The 26,715-nt window shown below is 45.4% G+C and overlaps 1 long non-coding RNA gene across 1 annotated transcript; it reads left to right on the top strand.

Annotated features, from left to right (window-relative positions):
• Positions 1-1,480: 1,480 nt before the first annotated feature.
• Positions 1,481-23,357, top strand: LOC137532089 (uncharacterized). The gene is made up of 2 exons (XR_011023850.1): positions 1,481-1,854; positions 22,805-23,357. It is a non-coding gene; the product is annotated as an uncharacterized lncRNA (long non-coding RNA).
• The last annotated feature ends 3,358 nt before the right edge of the window (positions 23,358-26,715 follow it).

Raw genomic sequence — 26,715 nt, 5'->3', positions numbered from 1 at the left:
CGTGCGCGATCGTTCCCTGCCGTGACACAGAGCGGATCTGTAACAGCTGAAAACAGCCGATATTTACACGTACAGCGATGCAATCTCCTGCAGCGCTGTATGGGGACAGCTCTGTCACTCAGCTGTCCCCTCAAGTGACACTGAGGATGATCACCTCTCATAGGCTGATGCTCTTGGGGGGGGGGGGAAAGGAAAAAAATAACAAAAATGACATTTTTATATAAAAAAAAAAAAGACAATTACAAAAAAAAAAAAAAAAAAAAAAAAAAAGCAATCAATCAGATGCCACCTACAGTAATCTCTGTTGGTGGCAACGAAAGGATGGGGGGGGGAGAGATGGAGAGATTCATTTGTGTGCTAAGTTGTATGGCTCTGCAGCGAGCTGTTACAGCTGCAGAGCACTGAATTGTAAAAAATCACCTGGTCACTAGGGGGGTGTAAGCCTGTGGTCCTCAACCGGTTAAGCGGACCTGAACTCAGAACTTACTGTCTGCTCTAAAAGATACGCAAGAGCATAATAACTATTACAAAATTAAAAAAAAAAAATGTGTTAAAGATGATACAAATCCTGCCAAAAATCTGCAGTGTATCTACTTCTTGCTTTTATGGAAGCAGGCCCATTATTAAAATATTGTGCTTTCAAATTAGCCTCTCTGCCATGGTACAGCTGAGGGATCAAATTACAGTTGTGATTAGTCACAGATGAGGGGAAATTATACAGGCTAAACTCTCTAACAGGGCCAGGCCGAGGCATAGGCTGGAGAGGCTCCAGCCTCAGGGCGCAGTGTAGGAGGGGGCGCACAATTCATTCAGCTGTCATTCCTAATTGTGTTTGAAGCAGAAAGAAATAAGAAAAGGGGATACATGGCAGTGACTGCAAGCCAGATAACTAGATATTAAGGTGTTGGGGAGGTTGTGGGCCCTGTATCCCTCTTAGTCTAATAGCAATCAGTGTGTGATGGCTGGGGTGGGAGGGATGGAGGGGCGCACTTTGGTGTCTCAGCCTTGGGTGCTGGAGGACCTTGTCCCTGCTCTGCTCTCTAAACACATACAGGGTACATTTCTCTATGTTTTCCTGTCCTGTGCAAGAGTTCAGGTCCGCGTTAAGCTAGTATTTGCATTCAGTTTACAATTCCACAAGCTGATAAGTATTCCCACTAGACCATATGATGCCTGAATAGCAGCAGCAGAGAATGGGTCTCTTAATAGGTAAAGTTGTCTAAATTGGCCCAGTTCTGTAAACATAAGTAACCTCAGAGGTCCATAACCTGTCCCTGGATGCAGCGCGGTTACTCTGCATGGAGTAAAAGGACGTGGATAATAAATTGGGAGGGAGTAATAAGCCCGACGCACAACGAGACCCATTCCTTATTATAAATCACCCGGCCAGCAGGGGCTTCGTGCCTCCTCCGCCGGCGGACCCCGGTACATGCAGCCGTATCTGGAAGCCTGTCACGTGACCAGCAAGCTGTCATCCCTCCCCCCAGGGATTGTATTATAATATGAACCACAAGCCGGCCGTCTTCCTTGAGAGGCGCGGGGACATCTGGGACGCATTAGATACTGATTTAATGAGTGCTGTGACTCTCCGCTTGACATCAGTAATGCTAAATCACCGTGTACAAGACACAAAGCCTTATTTCCTCGGTCATTAATAATACACCAAATATTCTGTTTAAAGAACGGGGATGAGACATGTATCATGAGGCTGATGTCGCCGGTGACTGCGCGGGCCTCTCTCGGGGGAAGACGCGAGCGACTCAACGCAGAGCGCTCTCTGGAGAACCGCTGTGAGGGGCCAAACAACAGACAGATACATCTAGAGGACAGCAGAAAACACACATGCAATTAGCGGTAAACAAACACAAAGCTTGAATTTATATGCAATCAGATAAAAACCAACGGACCAACATTTTACAATTTAAAAAAAAAAAAATCTTCTATTAGCTCTTTATAAGTTTTTCTTGGTTTTTTGAAGCTACTGCATCCTTTAGAGTGGCCTTTCTCAACATTTTCTTTCTGAAGGAACCCTACAAATAATTTTAGGATATTGGTGAACCTATGCATACCAGTAACAGTTAAGAAAAGGAAGGGGGGAGGGCGACAGCTGATTTTGCAGGAGACCTGGCCTTTAAAAGTGGGTGATGTTAAACAATTTTCTATTTGGAGGGTGGCGTCATTCAATAGGGCACAGCGATTCCCAGGGGGGACCAGTGCCCAGCATGCCTTAGTGTATCACAGCCACTGTTAATCTGGCCACAGTACAATATTAGTAATCAGGCCCTAGTACGATGTTAGTAATCTGGCCACAATATAATAGTAGTAATCTGGCCACTGTAGAGTATTCGTAATCTGGTCACAGTATAATATTGCTAATCTGGCCACAGTAGAATAATAATGACAAGACAAGACAAGACAAATAACATTTATATCGCGCTTTTCTCCTGGCGGACTCAAAGCGCCAGAGCTGCAGCCACTAGGACGCGCTCTATAGGCAGTAGCAGTGTTAGAGAGACTTGCCTAAGGTCTCCTACTGAATAGGTGATATCTTACTGAACAGGCAGAGCTGAGATTCGAACCCTGGTCTCCTGTGTCAGAGGCAGAGCCCTTAACCATTACACCTCTAATTACCAATTACACCATTGGTAATCTGGCCACAATATAATAGTAGTAATCTGGCCACAGTAGAATGTTGGTAATCTGGCCACAGTATAAATAATATTGGTAATCTGGCCACAACATAATAGTAGTAATCTGGCCACAGTAGAATGTTGGTAATCTGGTCACAGTAGAATATTGGTAATATGGTCACAGTAGAGTATTGGTAATCTGGCCACAGTACAATATTAGTAATCTGGACACAGTAGAGTATTAGTAATCTCAGCACAGTAGAGTATTCGTAATCTGGTCACAGTAGAGTATTAGTAATTTCGGCACAGTAAAGTATTGGTAATCTGGCCACAGTAGAGTATTGGTTCTCTGGCATTAGTAGGGTATTAGTAATCTGGCCACAGTAGAGTATTAGTAATTTGGTCACAGTAGAGTATTAGTAATCTGGTCACAGTAGAGTATTAGTAATTTGGTCACAGTAGAGTATTAGTAATCTGGTCACAGTAAAGTATTGGTAATCTGGCCACAGTAGAGTATTGGTTCTCTGGCATTAGTAGGGTATTGGTAATCTGGCCACAGTAGAGTCATGATAATCTGGCCACGGTAGAGTATTAGTAATCTGGCCACAGTAGAGTATTAGTAATTTGGTCACAGTAGAGTATTAGTAATCTGGTCACAGTAGAGTATTAGTAATCTGGTCACAGTAGAGTATTAGTAATCTGGTCACAGTAGAGTATTAGTAATCTGGTCACAGTAGAGTATTAGTAATCTGGTCACAGTAGAGTATTAGTAATCTGGTCACAGTAGAGTATTAGTAATCTGGTCACAGTAGAGTATTGGTAATCTGGCCACAGTAGAGTATTAGTAATCTGGTCACAGTAGAGTATTGGTAATCTGGCCACAGTAGAGTATTAGTAATCTGGCCACAGTAGAGTATTAGTAATCTGATCACAGTAGAGTATTAGTAATCTGATCACAGTAGAGTATTGGTAATCTGGCCACAGTAGAGTATTAGTAATCTGATCACAGTAGAGTATTATTAATCTGATCACAGTAGAGTATTAGTAATCTGGCCACAGTAGAGTATTAGTAATCTGATCACAGTAGAGTATTAGTAATCTGGCCACAGTAGAGTATTAGTAATCTGATCACAGTAGAGTATTGGTTATCTGGCCACAGTAGAGTATTGGTAATCTGATCACAGTAGAGTATTGGTTATCTGGCCACAGTAGAGTATTAGTAATCTGGCCACAGTAGAGTATTGGTAATCTGGTCACAGTAGAGTATTAGTAATCTGGCCACAGTAGAGTATTAGTAATCTGATCACAGTAGAGTATTATTAATCTGATCACAGTAGAGTATTAGTAATCTGGCCACAGTAGAGTATTAGTAATCTGGTCACAGTAGAGTATTAGTAATCTGGCCACAGTAGAGTATTAGTAATCTGGTCACAGTAGAGTATTGGTAATCTGGCCACAGGAGAGTATTAGTGTAAGGCTTGGTGGTATAACTTTCGGAGTCAGCGTTTATGCCCCAGGCTAAAGGTCTCGCTCTTCACCTAGCTGTCGCTGCCTGACAAACCACTAGCTGGCCCTAATTAGGACTTAGGCGAGCGAGGTATACAAGCTGACATAGAGGACACATATACCACCAAGAGCCACTAAGACTATGCAGCTGGGTTATATTAGGTAGAAGAGCAGAATGCTCTTGTGGACGAAGTTACACAGATCACACCAGGAGCTCGGAACAAAGGAGAAAAATTGCTCAGAGCAACCGCAGCTTTGAGCTTCCGATAACCACCACAAATAAACAAAACACATCGGTTGCTCAGGGCAACCGTAGCACTAAGTCTCTGATGATCAACACACAGAGTAACAAAGACAGACAACAGAGAGACAGACTGAATGCTTGCCAATCTAATCGCTGTCCCAGCCATAGATGGATTCATGACAACATCCTGAGCTCCTCTGAACGGCACAGTAATGGCAGATAGCAATGAGACTCATTGTAAATGCAATCAAAACCGAGCAAGCAAATGCAGGCAGAGACATCAAAACTGCTCGGATAGACCGATGTACAGAGGCGCCAGTAGAATAAAGGATAATAAAAGGTTTAAAACATCTAGGTGGTGGTGGTGGACCAACCAACCTAAAACGGACACGATGCTGTCGATTAAAGTCAACAAAAATTTATTCACATACTCCAAATGACACTGCGACGCGTTTCTCGGGCCAAAAACCCGCTTCTTCAGGCATTAATTAATTTTTGTTGTTTTGTTGACTTTAATCGACAGCATCGTGTCCGTTTTAGGTTGGTTGGTCCACCACCACCACCTAGATGTTTTAAACCTTTTATTATCCTTTATTCTACTGGCGCCTCTGTACATCGGTCTATCCAGTGAACCACCCTTGGTGGAAGGGTGTCATACCCTCCTTTCTTCTATCACAGAGAGCGATATCTTAATCCTGAGTGGGGACAGGTTTATACTCCCCACCTGCCCATACAGTGGTTGCCTCAGCGGTAACCCGTGTTCAGTGGCGTAGCTAAGGAGCCGTGGGCCCCGATGCAAGTTTTACAATGGGGCCCCCCAAGCACGCTATACATAACAATTGATATGGCGGACCAAAACCTGCCAATGGCAACTACAGTGTCAGAGGTGCAAGAAGGGGATGGGGAATAGCTTGTTAATGATTACCACTGTTCAAAGTATCTATAGAAGTGATTATTATGAGCACAGGACCAATAGAGAGCTAATACTGTAATTGAGGATGGGCCCTTCGGGGCCCCTCTGCCCCAAGGGCCCCGATGCGGTCGCTACCTCTGCACCCCCTATTGCTACGCCCCTGCCCGTGTTTGTAAGTATAATACTTACCTGTCATTTATATTCCTCCTGGGTTAATACCTACTACACTATATTGGGCTCTTGGTTTGTCTGTTTATATCAAAACTGCTCGGTTGCAGCTCCGCTCCGCTGCAACCGACAGGAAGGATCCTTATAATTAGTAATCTGGTCACAGGAGAGTATTAGTAACCTGGCCACAGTAGAGTATTAGTAATGTGGCCGCAGGAGAGTATAAGTAATCGGGTCACAGTAGAGTATTAGTAATATGGTCACAGTAGAATATTGGTAATCTGACATTGGTAGAGTATTGGTAATTTGGTCACAGTAGAGTATTAGTAATCTTGCCACAGTATAACCTAGGCACAGCAGAGTATTGGTAATCTGGTCACAGTAGAGTATTGGTAATCTGGCCACAGTAGAATATTAGTAATCTGGCCACAGTAGAGTATTAGTAATCTGGGCACAGCAGAATATTGGAAATCTGGGCACAGCAGAATATTGGCAATCTGGCCACAGTAAAGTATTGGTAATCTGGCCACAGTAGAGTATTGGTAATCAGGCCACAGTAGAGTATTGGTAATATGGCCACAGTAGAGTATTAGTAGTAATTTGGCCACAGTAAAGTATTGGTGATCTGGCATTAGTAGAGTATTGGTAATCTGGTCACAGTAGAATATTGGTAATCTGGCCACAGTAGAGTATTGGTAATCTGGCCACAGTAGAGTATTGGTAATCTGGCCACAGTAGAGTATTGGTAATCTGGTCACAGTAGAGTATTAGTAACCTGGTCACAGTAGAGTATTGGTAATCTGGCCACAGTAGAGTATTGGTAATATGGCCACAGTAGAGTATTAGTAGTAATTTGGCCACAGTAAAGTATTGGTGATCTGGCCTGTAATGTTTGTATTATTCTGCCATCGCCTGTTTTCTGTACGTAGCTCTACAGTTGACAGAACAACTCAGCGTTGAACAATTTCCTCCCTGGTGAATACAAGTGAATGGCTCGGCCTCTGCCCCTCACCAGCAATAACTCCGCGCTAATGTTTTCTGACTGGTTAAAAGAGCGGAATACATTTATATTTTTTCCCTTTTAATTAGATATTCGCTGCCTGAAATCAAAGCGTTTCCGCGTCCTCCTCTCCGGCGCCGCTCTTATGTTGTTTGATTTCTGCTAATGGAGTGAAATTAGGTCTACAACCAGCCGGCGCGGCAAACGTCGCTTACCATCTAATTACTGGCGATCCACTTTGAACTCATCGCCGCGCTCTTGAATAATATTCAGCGCCATTTGAATGATTGAGTATTCATTGGGGATAATGTAGGAATATGTGAATAAATTATCATGTCATTATCTGCTAGGATGTTGCTGGAGGCAGAGCAGACGGTTCAGCTGTTCTGAGGCCCGGTGGGTTGGGGGGGCCCAGCGTGAGGACTCCGCCCCCTTTATTCCCCAGCTGCGCTCTCACATTACACGCTGCACAAAATGATGTTCCTTTTTTTCTTGTTTTCCTTCTCGTATTCGCTGGATGAGCCTCTGGCAGGATTATAATGATTTTATTTTTTCTTTACAGCGCTTCACATTTAGCTATAATTACTTAAGCATCGTATGTAAATTTGTCTTCGTTTGTAGCAGAGGGATCTATAGGCAGGATTTCACAAACAAGATGAGAACCAAACAACCCTAAAAAATCTGCTTCTTCTCAACGCGTGAAATAGAAATTGCTGCTTCTTGTCAGTAGACAAAATACTTACGTGTGCCGGGTTCCAAAATTTGGCCATGGCCACTTTTGGGTGGAGCCAAGAAGTGTCAACTGGCCTGGATTTACATCACAAGAGCCTAAAGGCACATTGTCCTGACACCCTAGACTCCACCCTCCATGAGCCTACAAACCCCGGCCGAACCGCATAGCAAGTGTGCTGGCTGTCCCAGCTGTCACTTCTTCCTTACTTCTCTTGCACGTCATAGCTACAGGTATCCCTTAGCATTAGATGGCCAGGGGTACCCTCAGTATTAAGAAGCTAGTGGTGCCCCCAACTGATGGGAGATCTCATCAGTGTAATCCCAAGAGCTGGGTGAGTAACTTCTCATTTGAGCTCTGCTTGGGTTTTGGCATAGGGAAGGAGGGAGGGAGGCATTGGGGAGGGGAGCGAACTGCCTTTCCATCATCAGGCGCCTGTAGGCATGTGCCTACAGTGCCTTATGGCAAATCCTGCCCTGAGTGTCAAGATAACATAAAACTTTGTGAACCAACACTGCATTCAGTAAGCACTGTATTCATGTAGCACATATTTTCCACCTATTCATTATGTTTTACGCATGACTGGGCTAAAAGCAAATATCACTGCTCCTCAATGCAACAACACCGCAGATGAAAATTTGTAAAAATGTAAATAGTCAAAAAACTAGTACCATACCATTATTATTAATATTATTATTCTGTCATTTGTATATATAGCACTGCTATCTTTCACAGTGCTTTTTACAGAGTACATAGTCAGGTCACAATCTAATCCTACCATTGTCATAGTCTAATGTCTTACTACATTATTATTATGTACCATATAGCACTGACATCTTCTGCAGCACTTTACAGAGTACATAGTCATGTCACTGACTGTCCTCAAAGGAGCTCACAATCTAATCCTGCCATGGCCATAGTCTAATGTCCTACCATATTATTATTATGGCTTTAAAGCACCAACATCTTCTGAGCACTTTACAGAGCACATAATCATGTCACTGACTGTCCTCAGAGGAGCTTACAATCTAATCCTACCATAGTCATAGTCTAATGTCTTATCACATTATTATTATGTACCATATAGCACTGACATCATCTGCAGCACTTTACTGAGTACATAGTCATGTCACTGACTGTCCTCAGAGGAGTGTCAACACATGAGTATTCTGCAGTGAGGACTAAAATATAACTTTTATTAATACATTTAAAACCAAATTGGCTGCTAAAAAACAACCAGCAACTGGTCAGGTAATGTCCAGGGCACTATGGTAAGTATATGGAATATGAGGATTAAACCCCGGGACCATTTAAAATTACTGATTAAACATACATAAACACTACCCCCACCAACAACTGACATGTTTCACTTCCATATAGGAAGCTTTATCAAAGGAAAAAGTGCTATCGTGCAAGAGTGCTAAAACGTGCTAAGGTGCATATATACATTATAAATAAATCAGTTCATGGTATAGTTACATAGTTACATAGTTATTTTGGTTGAAAAAAGACATACGTCCATCGAGTTCAACCAGTACAAAGTACAACTCCAGCCTGCTCCCTCACATATCCCTGTTGATCCAGAGGAAGGCGAAAAAACCCCCACAAGGCATGGTCCAATTAGCCCCAAAAGGGAAAAATTCCTTCCCGACTCCAGATGGCAATCAGATAAAATCCCTAGATCAACATCATTAGGCAAAACCTAGTAATTGTAGCCATGGATGTCTTTCAACGCAAGGAAAGCATCTAAGCCCCCTTTAAATGCAGGTATAGAGTTTGCCATAACGACTTCCTGTGGCAATGCATTCCACATCTTAATCACTCTTACTGTAAAGAACCCTTTCCTAAATAAATGGCTAAAACGTTTTTCCTCCATGCGTAATATAGCGTAATGGCTATATGGTAGCAGCCAGATACAATCAGCCAGTGTGCTATTGTGTTGAGCTGCAGCATGTCATGTGAGAACATTAAATGAAGCAGAGTGAATTGTCTGGTGCTGTGCGATCATTCCAAATCGGTGGGGGGGGGGGGGGGGGGAGTGGGAGTTTGCCTCAGGCAGCAAACAGTCTAGAATGGCCCTGGTTCAGAGTAATGGATACACTGTGAGACGGGGGGTAGGGTTGGCGATCGCTGCGTTATAAGGCGGCCCCTTGCTCGGACCTCTGCTGATCTGCATTTGCAGGAAGGCGTCGCAGGTCCCTGGGAAGCTGGAAGACAGAGCACCTGCTATCTGCGATCTGCCCTGATATCGCTATGATACATCTTTATTAGCGAGCCAGGACATCTCTCTCCTCTCTGCTGGCTGGAAAGGTTCACAGAGTCATTTAGTAACATTTAACTCAGACACATGCGAGCGACTCCAAAGTGCTGCAATTAATTAAGCGGCCACTCCATCCGCCGAGAGGAGCGGGATATCGAAGTTCAGCTCCTGCCGGGCTGTGTGTGACGTCTGTAGCAAGAGCCGGGAGTCGGGGGGGGGGGGGGGGGGGGGGGGGAACGAGGCCTCTGTACTTTGTTCTCTCAGTATTCTAAGCCACACACGTTACAATAAGATTGCACCATTAGCACGTTTAGGCTGAAGTTTAAAGGATATCTGACGCAATGAATAAAATCTAGCTTTACTTACATAGGGCGTCTTTCCGGCCCCTGGGGGTCATGTGTCCCTCGCTGCAGCTCTGGTCTTCTCTTGGGTCCCGCTGGCAGCCTCGCCGACCCCCGATTGGTTGGAGTCCTCTGGCTATTGCAACACGTCACCGAGAGTGTACTGCGCCTGCCCAGTGCTACTCTGCCCGGTATGCTCCCAATGATGTGGGCGCACATGCCTGCGCATGCTCAGAAGATGCCAACCGATCAGGATTTCAGCAAAGCTTGGTGTATAGAGGGGCCAGAGTAGAATAAAAACGTTTAAAAAACGTCTAAAAGAGGGGGATGTTCAGGTAAACTTACCTCCCTCAAAAATATAAAACTCAATTGAGTCACAATATATCAATACAACATTTTTTTATTCAACTCCACTTAGTGCAACACGTTTCGCAGGTGTGGTCCCGCTTCATCAGGCAAACAGAAGTATAACTCAATGGGTCTAAATGTAGAAGTGAGCGCCTCTGGACTAAAAATTTACTCAGCAGCACTGGAAAGGCTTGGTGTTTCTTTAACAATTTCACAGCATCAGAACTTTGTTTTTCTTACATAAGCCTCCTTTTTAGCTGTACAGAAGCTAAGCTCCGCCCCATCAAATAAAACTGCCTGGGCATTTTTTCCCTGATGCATGATGGGATTTCCTATGTTGTTCTCGTTGCCTAGCAACTGGTAGGGGTGATCAGGACACTGGACAGTTGGAACTGTGGCTCATGCTCCCTGTCCCCTCCTTTCAACCAAAAATATGGCTGCCCTTATGAAATCACAAACATTTGCCTGTTCTTTTAAAACAGGGTGGGTAAGAGATTATATTACCTATCTATTTTAATTAACATAACTAATGTAACTTAATGAAAGTATGTTTGTTTAGGCTGGAGTTCCTCTTTAAGTTAAAGGGGCGGGTGTTGGTCTTGTAGTTGGCTCAGGTGTGCGCAGGGTCATGACTCTTTTCAGGTCTGGATATTGATCCCTGCAGGGCAGTGTGACCAGGGGCGTAGCAATAGGGGTTGCAGAGGTAGCGACCGCATCGGGGCCCTTGGGCCAGAGGGGCCCCAAAGGGCCCTCCCTCAACTACAGTATTAGCCCTCCATTGGTCCTATGCTCATAATAATCACTTCTATAGATACTTTGAATAGTGGTAATCCCCTTTCCCTATCCCCTTCTTGCATCTCTGACACTGTAGTTGCCAGTGGCAGGTTTTGGTGCGCCGTATCAATTGTTATGTATAGAGTGCTTGGGGGGCCCCATTGTAAAAGTTGCATCGGGGCCCACAGCTCCTTTGCTACGCCATTGAGTGTGACACATATTGCAGGGGACAGTGACATGTGGCCTACAGATGATACAGCCAGCTATCCTGTATCTGCACTGATTGGTTTCCTCCTCTGCTAGAAACATTATTGAAGACCTTGGGAAACGCAGATTGTAAAACCGGGTTGTGCAGCTGCTGTGGAATATTCCTCTTTGTGAAATTTAAACTTACCGTTTTAAAATAATTCAATCTTCTTCTCTGCTATCCCCAACCCCCCAGCCACCTTCCATAGAGGTGTTCTAATGGGGAGAGGGTGGGCGGCGGGGGTGACACTTCTGTCTTGTTCAGGAAGTGTCGTGTCTCGCCTCTGTCTGCTGACATTGACAAACCAATCAACCTTCAGTTTTGTGGTCAGTGATGTCGCCATGGCTTCTGCACGGGGAGGCTGTGGTAATGCATCCGTTAGGATCCGCAGCGTGACACAGGCGCCAGGGCTGTCACCCGAGAGTGTCAGGGACAATCTCTAATTAGTGATAAGGCCTCAAAGGGCCAATCATGAAAGGAAGAGTCAGCACTTCATCCTATCTGTCCGCTCCTCTGGGAAGGAGACTTGTGAGAGTCAACTGGAGGGAACGTTGTTTGTTGTCACTTAGGAGCGTCAGAAGAAGACTTTTCTACATTCCGTGTCACACAGACCTGAGACATTAAAGTGTGACTCTGGATACTGAAATACACAACAAAAAAGTGGTAGTCGCTCAATCAGGCTGATAATAACCATCATAGTAGGAGCTCACAATACACAGAGCAAAATTTAAAGAGACCTGGCCTCATTACTCACAGATCGGCAGCAGCTAGCGCAGCATCCCAAAAGAAACAAGATTGTTGGCGCTCACTATCCAACAGATTTTATCCTATATCAGACATGTGTACAATATAGGATACGCTCATTATATGTGTAGGATGAAAATGCATACACCGTTAGCGTAAGGACCCCTCTGGGAGATTTGCCTTGTCGCCGGCAGAGGGGCTCAACCCAAATGCCTGTTGGATATGTGTCCAAAGCAGGTGGTTTCAGCATACGGCGCTCAGCGTCCCCCGAATAACACCTCCTAATTCCAAGTTGCGCGAACTCAGAGGGGGAATAGTATTTAACGCCGCCGGGGAGTTCTGCAGCAGCAGGGAGAGCCGGCATTTGGCTCTCCTGGCGCCCAACTCATACGTACGCTAGGTGGCACCAACAATCTCTTTTATTTTGGAATGTTGCGTAAGGAGCTGCTGTGCGCCGCGGGCACCCTTGCGTCAGGTGAGTGATGCGGCTGCAGCTACTTACATCACATACAGGGAGGGGACACCAGGGAGTGCAGTGAGAGGAAGCAGCTGATTGCCGCGGGCACCCTCGGGTTAGGTGAGTGATTCAATTAGCTGCTGCTAGTTACACAGGGGCAGGGCCGGTTCTCTCATGAAGCAAGGTGAAACATTTGTATCAGGTGCAGAGATTTCAGGGGCAGAATTTTTGTACTGCGTTTACCTTTCTGAGGAGGAATAGAGTGGCTGAGGGTGAGAAGTTTGTTTGTCACAGACTCACAGCCAGCCAACGTGCCATTGTGTTGAGCTGCAGCATGTCATGTGAGAACATGGCAGAGAAAATTGTCAGGTGCTGTGTGATCATTCCAAATCGGGGGGGGGGGGGGGACTCAGGCAGCAAACAGTCTAGAACCGGCCCTGCACAGCCCTGAGTCCCCTACATTGCAGCGGGTCGGCGGTTTGTATCGGCAGGCGATGGTTTGTCCGGGTCTCCCTGTACTAGGACTATAAGATGCAGGGACTTTTTCTCCCCCCTTTTGGGGGAGAAAAAGTGCATCTTATAGTCCGAAAAATACGGTAGTTAATTTTAATACTTCTGAGTATTGGACCAATTAAAGAATGCAATGATTTACCACAGAAATCAGAATACCACAGAAATGTAAGGCCAATCAGAAGACTCAAAAATACTCAGTAGTATCCGAGTCTTGTGATTGGTGTATAATTTCCATGGTAATCCGATTTCCGTGGAAAAATTCAGCATTTTCTGATTGGTCTGATGCTTCCAAGTTCTGCGATTGGGTTAAAATTACAGAGTTGCGGTAATGCAGTATTTCCGCAGAAATCTGATTTCGGATTACCACCGCGGTAAGCCCATTTTCCGATCAGAAATGTGGACATTTCAATTCAGCGAAATTTGGAAGCTCTATTGGAGCCCACTTTAAGGCAATCCTATTTTAACCCGAGCCAAAGCTCGGGTGCAAATCAAAATAAGATAGTAACCTGAAGAGAAGTAAGCCTATTGAGGCTTCCCGCGGTGGTCCAATGTGCCCCGTTGCTTAGCACGCGCCCCCCCCCCCCCCCCTCTCCTGCGGCTCTGGCTTACTGCACGGTCAAACTTGGTCTGCTATTGCGTGACCAGGAAGAGGAGCTACGTGACAATGGCTCGTCGCTTATCTTCTGGGGAGCCATACTTAGTGACGGGGGATATCAGAGCACCGAGGGGAAGCCTCAATAACATCCTGAGGCTTCCCTCTCTTTAGGTAAGAATCTCATTTTGTACCCAAGCTTTGTCTCAGGTACACATTAACCTCCTTGGCGGTATTGCGTTAGCGTTAGCTGAGCTCGTCCATGACCACCGGAGGGTGCCGCACAGGCCCCGCTGGGCCGATTTTCACAATTTTTTTTTAAAACACGCAGCAAGCACTGTGCTTGCTGTGTGTTGGTGACGGCCGCCACTCGCCGCCGATGCGCCGCTACCCGTCGCGTAACGACCCCCACGCCGAGACCCCTGCGCAGCCTGGCCAATCGGCGCCAGGCAGCGCTTAGGGGTGGATCGGGACTCCGTCTGACATCACGACGTCGATGATGTCATCGCGACCATCATCATGGCGACAGGGGAAGCCCTCAAGGTAATCCCTTCAGAATGGGATTTCCTTAGGAGGGTACGCGCCGGCGGCGATCGGAAGGTATGGGCGAACGCCGCAGGGAGGGGGGCATCATGTAGCTAGCGCTAGGCTAGCTAGCTACATGATTGAAAAAAAAATTTTAAACACTGCTGCGGCGCAGTTAATAGAACGCCAGGGTGGTTAATAAATATATATGTACTAGCCGACCCGCGGCGTAGCATATGCCCAGGGCCGGATTTAGAGCTGTGGAGCCTATAGGCATAGAAAATCTGGCGCCCTAAACCCCTCCCCTCAGCACAGGCCACACCCAAAGTCACACACCCTTATTACAAAATAAAACTTCGCAAGGCATTGAAATAGCAGCAGAGTGGAAATTTGGGCAACCACGGTGCCCGATAAAAAGCAGCTTAGCCAGTACACAATATTTATTGGGTGATCAAATTACTCCTCAATGCCACTATTTCAATGGGCCTAGGCGGCACCCGAAAATTTACGCTTTTATTTTCTATTTCTGTGGCCATCGATGGCCGGGGGTGCAGTTAAGGTTAGGTGTCAGGTACGGTGTTTGTGTGAGGGGGGACTGGGCAGTTAGGCATCAGGTAGGGTGTTCGTGCGAGGAGGGAGGGGATTAGGGTCGGGTGTTTGTGTGGAATGGGTGGTTAGAGTTAGGTGTCAGTAAGGTGTCTGTGCAGTGTGGGATGGTTAGGCGTCAGGGGGGAGGATTCTGTGTGAGACTAAAGGGAGGTTAAGCTATAGTAAAATATCGGTATTTAATACCGATATTTTACGACCCTTCTTTACACTTTAATAGTAAAATATTGGTAAATTTACCAATATTCCACTATCAGCTTGCCAGGGCATCCACATTTTAGGTGCCCTTTGATTACGTACACCACCCACACATACACACACAAACAGATCACACAAACTCACTAACACACAAACAGATCACACAAACTCACTAACACACAGAGATCACACAAACTCACTAACACACAGAGATCACACAAACTCACTAACACACAGAGATCACACAAACTCACTAACACACAGAGATCACACAAACTCACTAACACACAAACTCACTAACACAGAGATCACACACACTCACTAACGCACAGAAATAACACACTCACTAACACACAGAGATCACACACACACACACAGATCACACACACTCACTAACGCACAGAGATCACACACACTCACTAACACACAGAGATCACACACACACACACACACACACACACACACACACACACACACACACACACACACACACACACACACACACACACACACACACACACACACACACACACTAACACACAGATATCACACATGCTTACTAACGCACAGAGATCACACACTAACACACAGAGATCACACTCACTAAAACGTACAGACACACACACAGATCACACACACTGAAAACATAATCCCCCCACCCATTTCTTATGCTCACACACACATAAAACAAAACCCTCACTCCTCCATTCAATAAGCTAGCTAACAGGAAGGGAAAGTACCGTCCAAAAGTCAGCCAGGTGCCTCTCTTTATCAGGCTGGAGCCGAGCAACAGGAATCCATGATCTGGGGAGAGGATAGCAGCAGCTAACTCTACACTAGTCTGCAAATGTATGTGTGCCCCCAGCATGAACCCTTCTCCCTCCTGTCGTGTCACAGATCATAGGGCAAAGATTAGATACAGCATGCCCCTCAAGTCCCCAATAGTACATACAGAGGGGAAGGAGCTGTAGCCTATACAAGAAGCCAGGGCTTTCCCTTAAAGAGAATCTGTATTGTTAAAATCGCACAAAAGTAAACATACCAGTGTGTTAGGGGACATCTCCTATTATCCTCTGTCACAATTTCGCCGCTCCCCGCCGCATTAAAAGTGGTTAAAAACAGTTTTAAAAAGTTTGTTTATAAACAAACAAAATGGCCACCAAAACAGGAAGTAGGTTGATGTACAGTATGTCCACACATAGAAAATACATCCATACACAAGCAGGCTGTATACAGCCTTCCTTTTGAATCTCAAGAGATCATTTGTGTGTTTCTTTCCCCCCTGCATCTCTCATGCACTGAAGTTTCAGGTTGCTCTTTTCTTCTTGCAAACAGCTTTGCCCTTGTCTGTAATTCCTCACTATGTGAAAGCCCAGCCAGCTCAGAGGACGATTTATCCAGCTTGTAAAAGATAAGAGAGAAGCTGCTCTTATCTAAATAACACACAGGCAGTGTGCAGAGAGGGGCCTGGAAGGGGGAGTTCATAGCAGAACCACAACACTGAAGAACTTGGCAGCCTTCCAGACACAGGCTGACAAGTCTGACAGGAGAGAGATAAGTTGATTTATTACAGAGACTGTGATAGTACAAAGTGCTGCAGTAAGCCAGAACATATTAGAATAGCTTTTGGAACTTGTAGGATGATAAAAAACAGGATGCAATTTTTGTTACGGAGTCTCTTTAACGGCTGTTTCGTCTGCCCCCCTCCCTGCCTGTTACAGTATCACTCGAATACACATGCTGGCTGCTGCTGCTGTTGTAAACAGGACAGGAGAGGAGGACAGGTCGGAGATTTTTGCCTACCTCCATTAGAGTTGTCACTATCTCTACCCCTCGTTCAGGGCTCTGGCAGGCTAGTGTCACAGGAGGTAAGCGATGCCCGCTCAGCCCTGGCCACCCACATACTTTCTCCAGTCCCAGCAGATAGCGGCAGCAGAGGCTGACAATCGCGCTGCCCGCTCCCCCTGATTGCCTATGCACGCAGCTGCTGCTCACTAGCAAGTTGCAGCACTGCGTGCAGGCATAAATACAGCGGAGGGTGGGAAGAGCGGGACAAGCTGTGAGTTGTTGACTAGCCGCCCTCAGCCTGGCTGTCACTGTAGTTGCGGGCGGCTGCCGGATTATGACGCAAGTGGGCGGGGCAAGTGGCAAGTGACGGGAAAGCATTTTAGGTTTTTAATTATAAAGGAGACAATTTAAACCCCGCCCTCGCCCAATCAGGCGCCTGTAGGCACGTGCCTACAGTGCCTTATGGTAAATCCGGCCCTGCATATGCCGCATAAGAGGGTAGAGGGAAGGAAGGGGGTATTAGGCACAGCGGCGGGGAGGGGGGTTGGACCCCTCCTCAACTGGGTCCCCCATGTATGCTCTACCTCCAGCTTAAGTTCAGCAGGACCCCCCCTCACCTGGGTCCCCCATGTGCACTCCCCCTCCAGCTTAAGCTCAGCAGGAAACCCCCCCTCACCTGGGTCCCCCATGTGCGCTCCCCCTCCAGCTTAAGCTCAGCAGGACCCCCCCCCCCCTCACCTGGGTCCCCCATGTGCGCTCCCCCTCCTGATTAAGCACAGTAGCAGCCGCCACTATTAGTAAGAGGCAGCGGGCGGGGATCACTCACCTCTTCCGTGTTCCATCGTGTGTTCCACTGTCGCCACTTCCTGCAATGTCGCACACTGTATTGGTGTAATTTGCCTTTTTAAAACAGAAGGAAATCTGCAATAATTCAGCTATAAGGCCTAGTGCACACGAGAGCGGTTCGGCTGCGTTTTGCGATCCGCTTGCGGCTGCGGATACGCTTGGGTAATGTATTTCAATGGGCTGGTGCTCACCAGCAGACAGCGGGAGGCGTTTTGCAGAAAGGCATACTCCCGGGCTGCTGCAGATTTTTTTTCTCATTTCTGCCTCAATGTTAAGTATAGGAAAACCGCAAACCTCTCTGAAAAACGGCACGTCAGAGTGGTTTGCCAGGCGTTTTTTGTTACAGTAGCTGTTCAGTAACAGCTTTACTGTAACAATAAATGAAATCTATTACACCAAAATCGCTAGACAAAACCGCAAAACGCTAGCTGAAACGCTACAGAAAAATAAGAAAAAGCATTTCAAAATCTGCTAGCATTTTGCAGATCTAGCAGTTTTTGGTGTGCGCCAGGCCTTAGTGAACATTTGTGGTTACCCACAATGCACTGCTACTAATTATGCAAATTACCCCTTTTCCCCCTTGGAAAGCCAAGCAAGCATCCAGAGCCGCTGGTGTATGGCAAGCATATAGCTTTAAATTTTACACAGTGCTATCAAACCCACATGTAGACAGCCTGTTTCAGACGTTTGGTCCTCATCAGTACATAGCAGAGATTGATATGGCAGTATGAGATAGGGCTTGGACCAGTACAACAGAGTAACCAAGCAGCTCAGGGTGACCCAAACTTCTAAGAATGTATAGGAGGATAAAAGGGACCAAAAAGACCTTCTACTAAAAAAAAGCAAAGCTTGGTGTAATTTGCCTTCCTAAAACAGAAAGAAATATGCAATAATTCAGCTATAAGTGAACATTTGTGGTTACCCACAATGCACTGCTACTGAATATGCAAATTATCCCTCTTTGCCCTTGGTTTGATATGACACAACTTCTTCTTCTTGCTTGGACCAGCCCCTTCTTCTTGCTTGGACCGGCCCTGGGGGCAGGGCGCTACTTCTTCTTCTTGCTTGAAGGTTGAGGCACTTACTCTATTATATATATAGATTTTTTTTAATGTTTCTACCTTAAAGCGGAATGAAACCCAGCATTTCTTCTTTGCTCTAAAAGATTATTTACAGCATATTATATACAACCAGCATTTTTTTTTCTAGAACAGCATTCAACATTCAACTAGCTAAACAGAGGACTTACAAGCTCCCTGCAGGGAAAGCTGGACGCATCCGAACTAGTGATTACCTTGTGTTTAACATTATCTTTTGTTTACTTAATTGTATCAAGTGAGGAATGTAAACTCTTCTCTGACTGTGCAGACACTCCAGAACACAGAGAGGTACTCAGAATCATTCCAGGTACATTACAATAGAAATACAATAGAAATACACCAGTTATGAATAAAATGCAATTGCAGCTCTCAGAGCAAAAAAAATGTACTTTGGGAACTTGTAATTTCTAAACGAATAATAATACCTATGCACAAAAGCAAATATGATAACTGTATGGGATATAAAAAGTAGGAAAACCTGTTTTTATTGAATGTTATGTCAGAGTTTTATACTGCTTTAAAAAAGAGAACCTGTGCCCTCGCCGCAGCTCCGCTCCCTACCGGTGGCCTGGAGTCCCCTCCAGTACAAGAGGCTTACTTGTGCTCCAGTGTGCAGCTCATGGAGTCATGCTGACATCATCCGGACTGTACTTTGTAGGCACAGTAGTTCTACGCCTGCGCAGCACAGTCTGGATGATGTCAGCGCCACTCTGTGAGCCACACGCTGGATTACAAGTAGATGCCGACCTGGCGAGGTCGGCATGTGCACCGGAGGAGACCGGAAGCCACCGGAGCTGCAGCGAGGGCACAGGACGGCTGCCGGGGGCTGGAGGAAGCCCCGGGTAAGTAGAATTTAGATTTTGAAACATCCTGGACCTTCCCTTTAAGGGCGGAGGAGGAAAAGAAAGCGGCTTTGTCAGAATTTTGTGTCATTCTGTACGATCCGGCAGAAGATCTGCGAGCTCTATAATTTATTCAGCGATGTCGCAGTCTGCCAATGAGCGGCACGTCTCTCATGGAACACGATTGTTGCGTGTGTCATTCTGGAGCCGTTTCCAGGCGGAGAAAGTCTTCCAGCCGGGCAGATACAAGCTCTCTAAAATGAAAGCATTTAGAAATGAATAATGGATCTCCTGCTGGCCTAGATTGCGGGTCGTGGAATTCTGGACCTGTTTCAGGCTTTGCTGGACTGTTTTCAGCGAAGCAGTTGAGAAAAAAAAAACGATAAGCTGTATTAAACATTGCTGAGAACACATCACTTTTTCTGGGGCGTTAGATTTTTAATTCATGCTTAAACATTAAATCTTTACGAAAGAACACGTCTTGAAGCGAACAAAAAATTATAAAGATGGCGCCTTACTTGGCAGCCATGGCCACAGTATTCTGGCTGTTTCTTGTTTATCACCCCTTTTCCCCACCAATTCACCTTGTTTTCCCCCCTGAAGGTGTGCAGTATGGTTGGTGTAGCCTTGGACACTGGTGCTGGTTATGAGGAGTTCGGGACCTGGAGATTTTTCCACCTTACCACTGCCTGGGTCCGTTGTCTGTGCAGGTACAGGCTGTGTGGAGTCCACCGCTGCTACCCAGGAGATCAGGGCTCCACTGAGGTAGGAAGACTCCACACTGATCAGGAAACCTTTGGCCTCGCTGGATGCCAGCTCCATCTATCTACCTATTGGCTGCTGCTGTACCACCGCAGCAGGGACACCTCTGCTTCAGCCCCTCCATGATGCCAGCCACTAAACCAGCAGTAAGGCCCACCGCAGTCGGACGCTTCTGTGACAGCCAGATTATCTTGACCAGCCCTGCTGAATGCTGCCCAGGAGTCGGGACTCAACACAGAAATTAACACGACTGCACCCTTTTGAACTGGAACACCTTGGCCAGCAATGCCAGATGCCACATGTCAGCAATCTGGATCCTCAGCAGTGTCAGCCATCAACACAGGTTTTATTCATGAACTGGGTCATTACTGTTGGACCATCACCTCCCTCTGTCCCCCTCCCCCCATGTCTCCTTAGGGATGACAGATGATCGCCAAGTGCGACTGGTGGCGGGTACAACTGGTGGTTTGGGAGGTTTGTACTTGGTGAAATAAATGGTCCTAAAAACAGTTGAAAAAAAATAAATGTTGGCTTACCTACACATAATCAACTGATTTTTGTTGTTGTTGTTGCTGCACAGTGTTTCGCTGCTCTCTGGCGCTTCCTCAGGTCAAGTGAAGTGATTTTTTTTATTGCACAGCATTTTGCTGCTCTCTGGTGCTTCCGCAGGTAAAATGAAGTGCTGATATTGCAGTGTTAACAAGTTCTGAGCAGTAGATGAATAAAAGTCTAGAAAAAAAAAATTAAATACAAATTTGATCAGTTGTTTATATGAAGGTAAGCCAACCATTAACCTTCTGTTTTTCAACTGTTTTTAATTTTGTTACAATTCAGTTATTTCGTACTTTGTCACCCTTTTAGGGGGTTTAGCATTGTTACACCATTAGGTTCTCCTTTTTTGGAGCAGTGACCATCCTTACACCAAGCAGGGCGCTAATAAACCATGTTCTATCTAAGTGGTTGCTTGTACTAGCAACCCTGACTTGTGAGTATAATGTCATTAAAACACCACTCATCCTTACTCTGCAAGTGATATATTATACCAGATTGGGTTCCCCGAGCCCCTGTGTTCTTATTAAATGTTAAATCTTTGATACTTTTTTTAATAATATACTTCAATAGAGGAGACCAGGCACCTGTGCAGGAAAAATGGGTAAGGGGTGAAGCCGATAAGTCTAGATGATAAATAGCGTAGTGAATGGGGCGCGGTGAAAATTAAAAAATATTTACAGTGGTAATGACAATGGTAAAACATTGGTAAATATTACCAATATTTAACTACCACTAAACCTAACCTTACTCTCACACAGAACCCTCCTGCCTCAAATGCCTAACCCTAAACCCCCCTTCCTGACGCCTAACCCTAAACCCCCCTTCCTGACGCCTAACCCTAAAACCCCCCTTCCTGACGCCTAACCCTAAAACCCCCCTTCCTGACGCCTAAAACCTCTAAAACCTCCCTTCCTGATACTAACCACTAAAACCACACTTCCTAACACCTAACCCCAAAACCTCCCCCTTCCTGACGCCTAACCCTGAAACCCCGCTTCCTGACACCTAACCCTAAAACCACCCTTCCTAACACTTAACCCTAACCCCCCCTTCCTGACGCCTAACCCTAAAACCCCCCTTCCTGACGCCTAACCCTAAAATCCACCTTCCTGATGCCTAACCCTAAAACCCCCCTTCCTGACGCCTAACCCTAAACCCCCCCCTTCCTGACACCTAACCCTAAAACCCGCCTTCCTGACGCCTAACCCTAAAACCCCCCTTCCTGACGCTTAACCCTAAAACCCACCTTCCTGATGCCTAACCCTAAAACCCACCTTCCTGACGCCTAACCCTAAAACTACCCTTCCTTATGCCCAACCCTAAAACCTTCCTTCCTGAACCTAACCCCATAACCCCCCCCCCTTCATAACCCTAAAACCCACCTTCCTGACGCCTAACCCTAAAACCCACCTTCCTGACGCCTAACCCTAAAACCCCCACTTTCTGACGCCTAACCCTAAAACTCCCCCTTACTGACACCTAACCCTAAAACCCCCCTTCTAGACACCTAACCCTAACCCCCCCTTCCTGACACCTAACCCTAAAACCCCCCTTCCTGACGCCTAACCCTGAAAACCCCCTTCCTGACACCTAACCATAAAACCACCCTTCCCAGATGCCTAATTTTACACACCTCTTTCCTGATGCCTAACCCCAAAACCCACCTTTCTGACACCTAACTTTAAAAAATAATTACCTTCCTGATGCCTTACCTTAACTACCCCCCCCCCCCCCATATCCCTTACCCCTATAAGATTTCAAAAACAAACTATACATTTCAAAAAATAGAAATTTCTAAATGTGAAAATAACACATTTCAAAACGAGAATTTTCATTTTAGCCTATCGCATTTTAGCCTATCACATTTTTAGTGGCTGTGGTTATACATGTAGTTGGTGCTGTCTAGTTTCTTTCTTGTCTGCCAGTAGTAAAAATTATGCCCTGCAGGCTGATTGTGGCTCAAACAATTTGAACAAACTATACGGCGAATATCAATCCTTTCTTGATCTCTCTATTTTTTTAACGTCTCACTTTGCAATATATTGATTTATTTTTTCCCCTTTTCGCTAAAGTTCCTCTTTAAATTCACAGTTGCTTGACTTTCTTTATTTCCTACAGATGTGAGCGTGCTGCAGGAGCGGGGGGACCTCGCAGGACGCGGCATCTGACGGATGAGGCACGAGGCTTCGCTGGAGGATGAGCGATGTGCTGAGAGACCGTACTAAAGGGCAGCGCACAGAATAAATCCCCGCAGGACCGTCTCTCCCAAATATTCCCTCTTCCTGACCTAATTTGCCTCATATTTATAGACTGGGAAAAAAAGAAAAGGCATGCAGGCCGCTGCCGGCAATTATTCGGATCGATAACGAAAGCTCTTCGTCTGCGCTTTAACGTGAAATCATCGCCGTCCAGAAATCACCGATTGGGAGGAACAAGAAATATACCTTCCCGAAGTCTGCTGCGAAATCTCGCTTTTATTCCGTCTGCTTCAATTTAATAATACAAACGCTTCTAAACAATCTGCGAGACGCTCGGGACAGGATCAATGGATGATTCCACATTACAGCAGAACGCTCTGAATAGATGTTTACTGCACATCCTTCAACCCAAGCCGGAAAAAAAAACAGAGGAAAAGTCATTTATCATTATAAAGAGGGCCTGTCTGTCTATACATTGTTATTATGGTTTATTGCTGAAATGTCGCAGTGTTAACTCTTCAGACGCTGAGTTGTTATTCCAAGTCTGTTGTATTCATGATAGGGTTTGTACAGTGAGAGCACGGCATGGAGATCACTGATTCATTCTCATTAGTCTCTGCACCAGAGGAGCTTACACTCTAATGTCCTCCCCACAGTCACACGCTATTATTATACATTTATATCGCTTTGACATATTCCACAGAGATCACTGATCCATTCCCAGCAGTCTCTGCACCAGAGGAGCTTACACTCTAATTTTCTCACCAGTGTCACACACTATTATTATTATACAATTATATAGTGCTGACATATTCCACTGCGATGTACAGAGATCACTGATCCGTTCCCACCAGTCTCTGCACCACAGGAGCTTACACTCTAATGTCCTCACCACAGTCACACACTTATTATTATTTTTGTCTGGGACTTTTGATGTGTATTTCACTCAATCATGTCTTCCTCCAGGTATTAGATCCCTTGAAACATATTTTCTATCATTTTTCCAGTCGGTAGAAATTTTTTCTAAATTTTGAAGTTCGCCTCCCCATTGAAGTCTATTGCGGTTCGTGAACTTTTCCGTGAACCGAACCTTCTGAGGTTCGCGACATCACTAGTAGCAACTTGCACAAGAACAGCTCAGGGAAGACCACTTGTACCAGAAGTATTGTCACAACTCTGGCCAGAGGTGGGAGAAGATCACCATAGCAGAACACAGCTTGCTGCCTGTGATCTCTACTCCCCAGCTGGTTACACTTCTTCTTTTTACCAGATAAGTTTTAGTGAACTGAAGCCATGTTTTTTGGTAACTTACCAAACTACTACTTCCTATGCGAAAATCTTTCTCAATCCGGAAAAAAAGTGTAAAATACTATATGAGGTATTTTACCAACCTATTATTACCTGAAGGGACCCCGAGTAGCACTTACCTGGTCTTCCTTCAGACCCCTGTAGCCAGCAAGGTCCTTTGGCGTCCTCTGGGTCCAATCCATGGTCCCACTGGTGGCTTCGGCCAAAGTCGTGCGCCTCTGCGCAACAGGCTCGATCACACACCTGTTGCAGTAAGCCTCCTGCACATGCGTGGTTCTTAAAAGACTGAACTGCGCATGTGCAGGAGGCTTACGAGGATGGGCGCATGATTGAGGCGGGTGCGCAGACAGCCATTGCGCATAACTTTGGCTGAAGTGGGGAGGACCCAGAGGACACCAAGGGACCTCGATGGATATGGGGAGAGGGCTACTTTGGTGGCTGGAGGAAGCACCAGGTAAGTACAGATTTTAATTTTTAAGTGCTGCTCAGAGTCCCTTTAACATGTCTCTTAGTGAATTCAAGCCCTTGTGTTAGTGTTGAGAAAAAAAACATGAAAATAAAGAGACAACATGTTGTGGTCACCCATGTCGGACAGCTATAAAGCCTGTGTGTCATATATGGTCACGATAAATTAGTGTCAATGTTGTCCAATGTCAGCCCACCTAAGGCAATTTCTAAAGAGGGAGACCATGGCCAGTCTCTAGAAATACGTCTACAGTGAGTGGCAATAAATAACAGAAAATAACAGTACTTTAAAAAGCAATGATTTCTACAAAAAGAAGATGCAGTCTTTATGGCTGATTGCTACTTTTACATGGCGATCTAAAAAAATGTTATTTATAAGAAAATAATGGTGTTTTTCTTGTGAAGAGCCTGTTCCCACCTTTATGTTCAGCACTCTAAGATCTGTTTCAGGCCTAGTGCACACCAGAGCGGTCCGCCAGCGTTTTTAGAACCGCTTGCAGGTGCGGATCCGCTAGGGTAATGTATTTCAATGGGCTGGTGCACACCAGAGCGGGAGGCGTTTTGCAGAAACGCATACTCCCGGGCTGCAGCATTTTTTGAATTTCAGGGGCGTTTCTGCCTCCAATGTTAAGTATAGGAAAAACGCAAAACGCTTGATAAAACGCTACATTAGAGTGGTTTGCCAGTTGTTTTTGTTACAGTATCTGTTCAGTAACAGCTTTACTGTAACAATATCTGTAATCTGCTACACAAAAAACCACTACACAAAACCGTAAAACGCTAGCAAAACGCATCATAATAAGAAGAAAAAAACGCTTCAAAAAACGCTAGCGTTTTGCCGATCTGCTAGCTGTTTTTGGTGTGCACTAGGCCTTAAAGTGACTCAGCAGCCCAAACATGTTGATGACTCCCTTGACTAGTGATGAGCAGAAATTACGCCTATGCGCAATTACGCATTGTAATTCGCAAATTACGCTTCCTAATAGTAATGCAACATTTCGGGGAAAAGCCTTATTAATTTCGTATGTAATTGTAGGCATTCATAATTACGCATGAATTTACACGTAATTTAGTGTCGACTTGAATACCAAAGCCCCCATACATGCTATTGCTACCAAAATTGCTACATATGTTAAAGAGACTAAGTAACAAAAATGTTAGCAGTATTTCTCATATTCTACAAGTTCCTAAGGCTGTTCCATAGTGCTCTGGCTTACTGCAGCACTTTCTACTTGTGCGGTCTTTGTAATAAATCAACTTATCATTCCCCTGTCGGACTTGTCAGCTGTGTCTGGAAGGCTGCCAACTCTTCAGTAATGTGAACAAGTTAACCCCTTCCACGCCCCTCCAGTGCTCCTGTGATGATTATTCCTTACAGACAATGTCCCTGCTCTCACTGTCAGCTTGTCTGCTATCTGTGAGGCTGATAAACACAGACTGATAAACTGAACAAAGAATAGCTGGCTGAGGAGGAAGCTGCCTGTCAGGCTGACACGAGTGCAGACCCGAGACTACAGGCTCTAAAGACACAGCTTGTCATGCTTTATTGACACAGAGCTCTTTCAAAACTTGCACATAACCTCTGGAGACTGAATTCTCTGTGTACTCACTGTGTATTAACTGAGTTCACTGCTCTGCTGATGTACTTCCTGTTTTGGTGGCCATCTTTTCTGTTTACAAAACAGTTTATAAAACAGTTTTTTTACCCTCTTTATTGCAGCGGAGAGCAGCAAAAATATTACAGAGGGGGCTAGGAGATGACCCCAAACAGGCAGGGATGTTTGTTTATACTTCATTTTGTGAATACAGATTCTCTCTAAGGAGAATAGTGGGTACAAGATAAAAATAATTGTTCAAAAAGACCTTGTAGTTTTTGAGAAAATCAATTTTAAAAATACAAAGACAGCAGAAAGCAGAAAGCAGGTGGTTTCAGCGCACAGCGCTCACTGCCGGGTGCCAAAACGAGGCACCCCGTAGCAGCAATGTAATGGGTAATTTGCGACAACTCGGAGGGGGAATAGTATTTAACACCGCTGGGGAGTTTTGCGGCAGCAGGGA

This window comes from Hyperolius riggenbachi, chromosome 9 (genome assembly GCF_040937935.1).
Source record: "Hyperolius riggenbachi isolate aHypRig1 chromosome 9, aHypRig1.pri, whole genome shotgun sequence".
In the NCBI taxonomy this organism is placed as follows: Eukaryota; Metazoa; Chordata; class Amphibia; order Anura; family Hyperoliidae; genus Hyperolius; species Hyperolius riggenbachi.
Note: the sequence above shows the minus strand (reverse complement) of the source record. Positions and strands in the feature narration are given on the sequence as shown.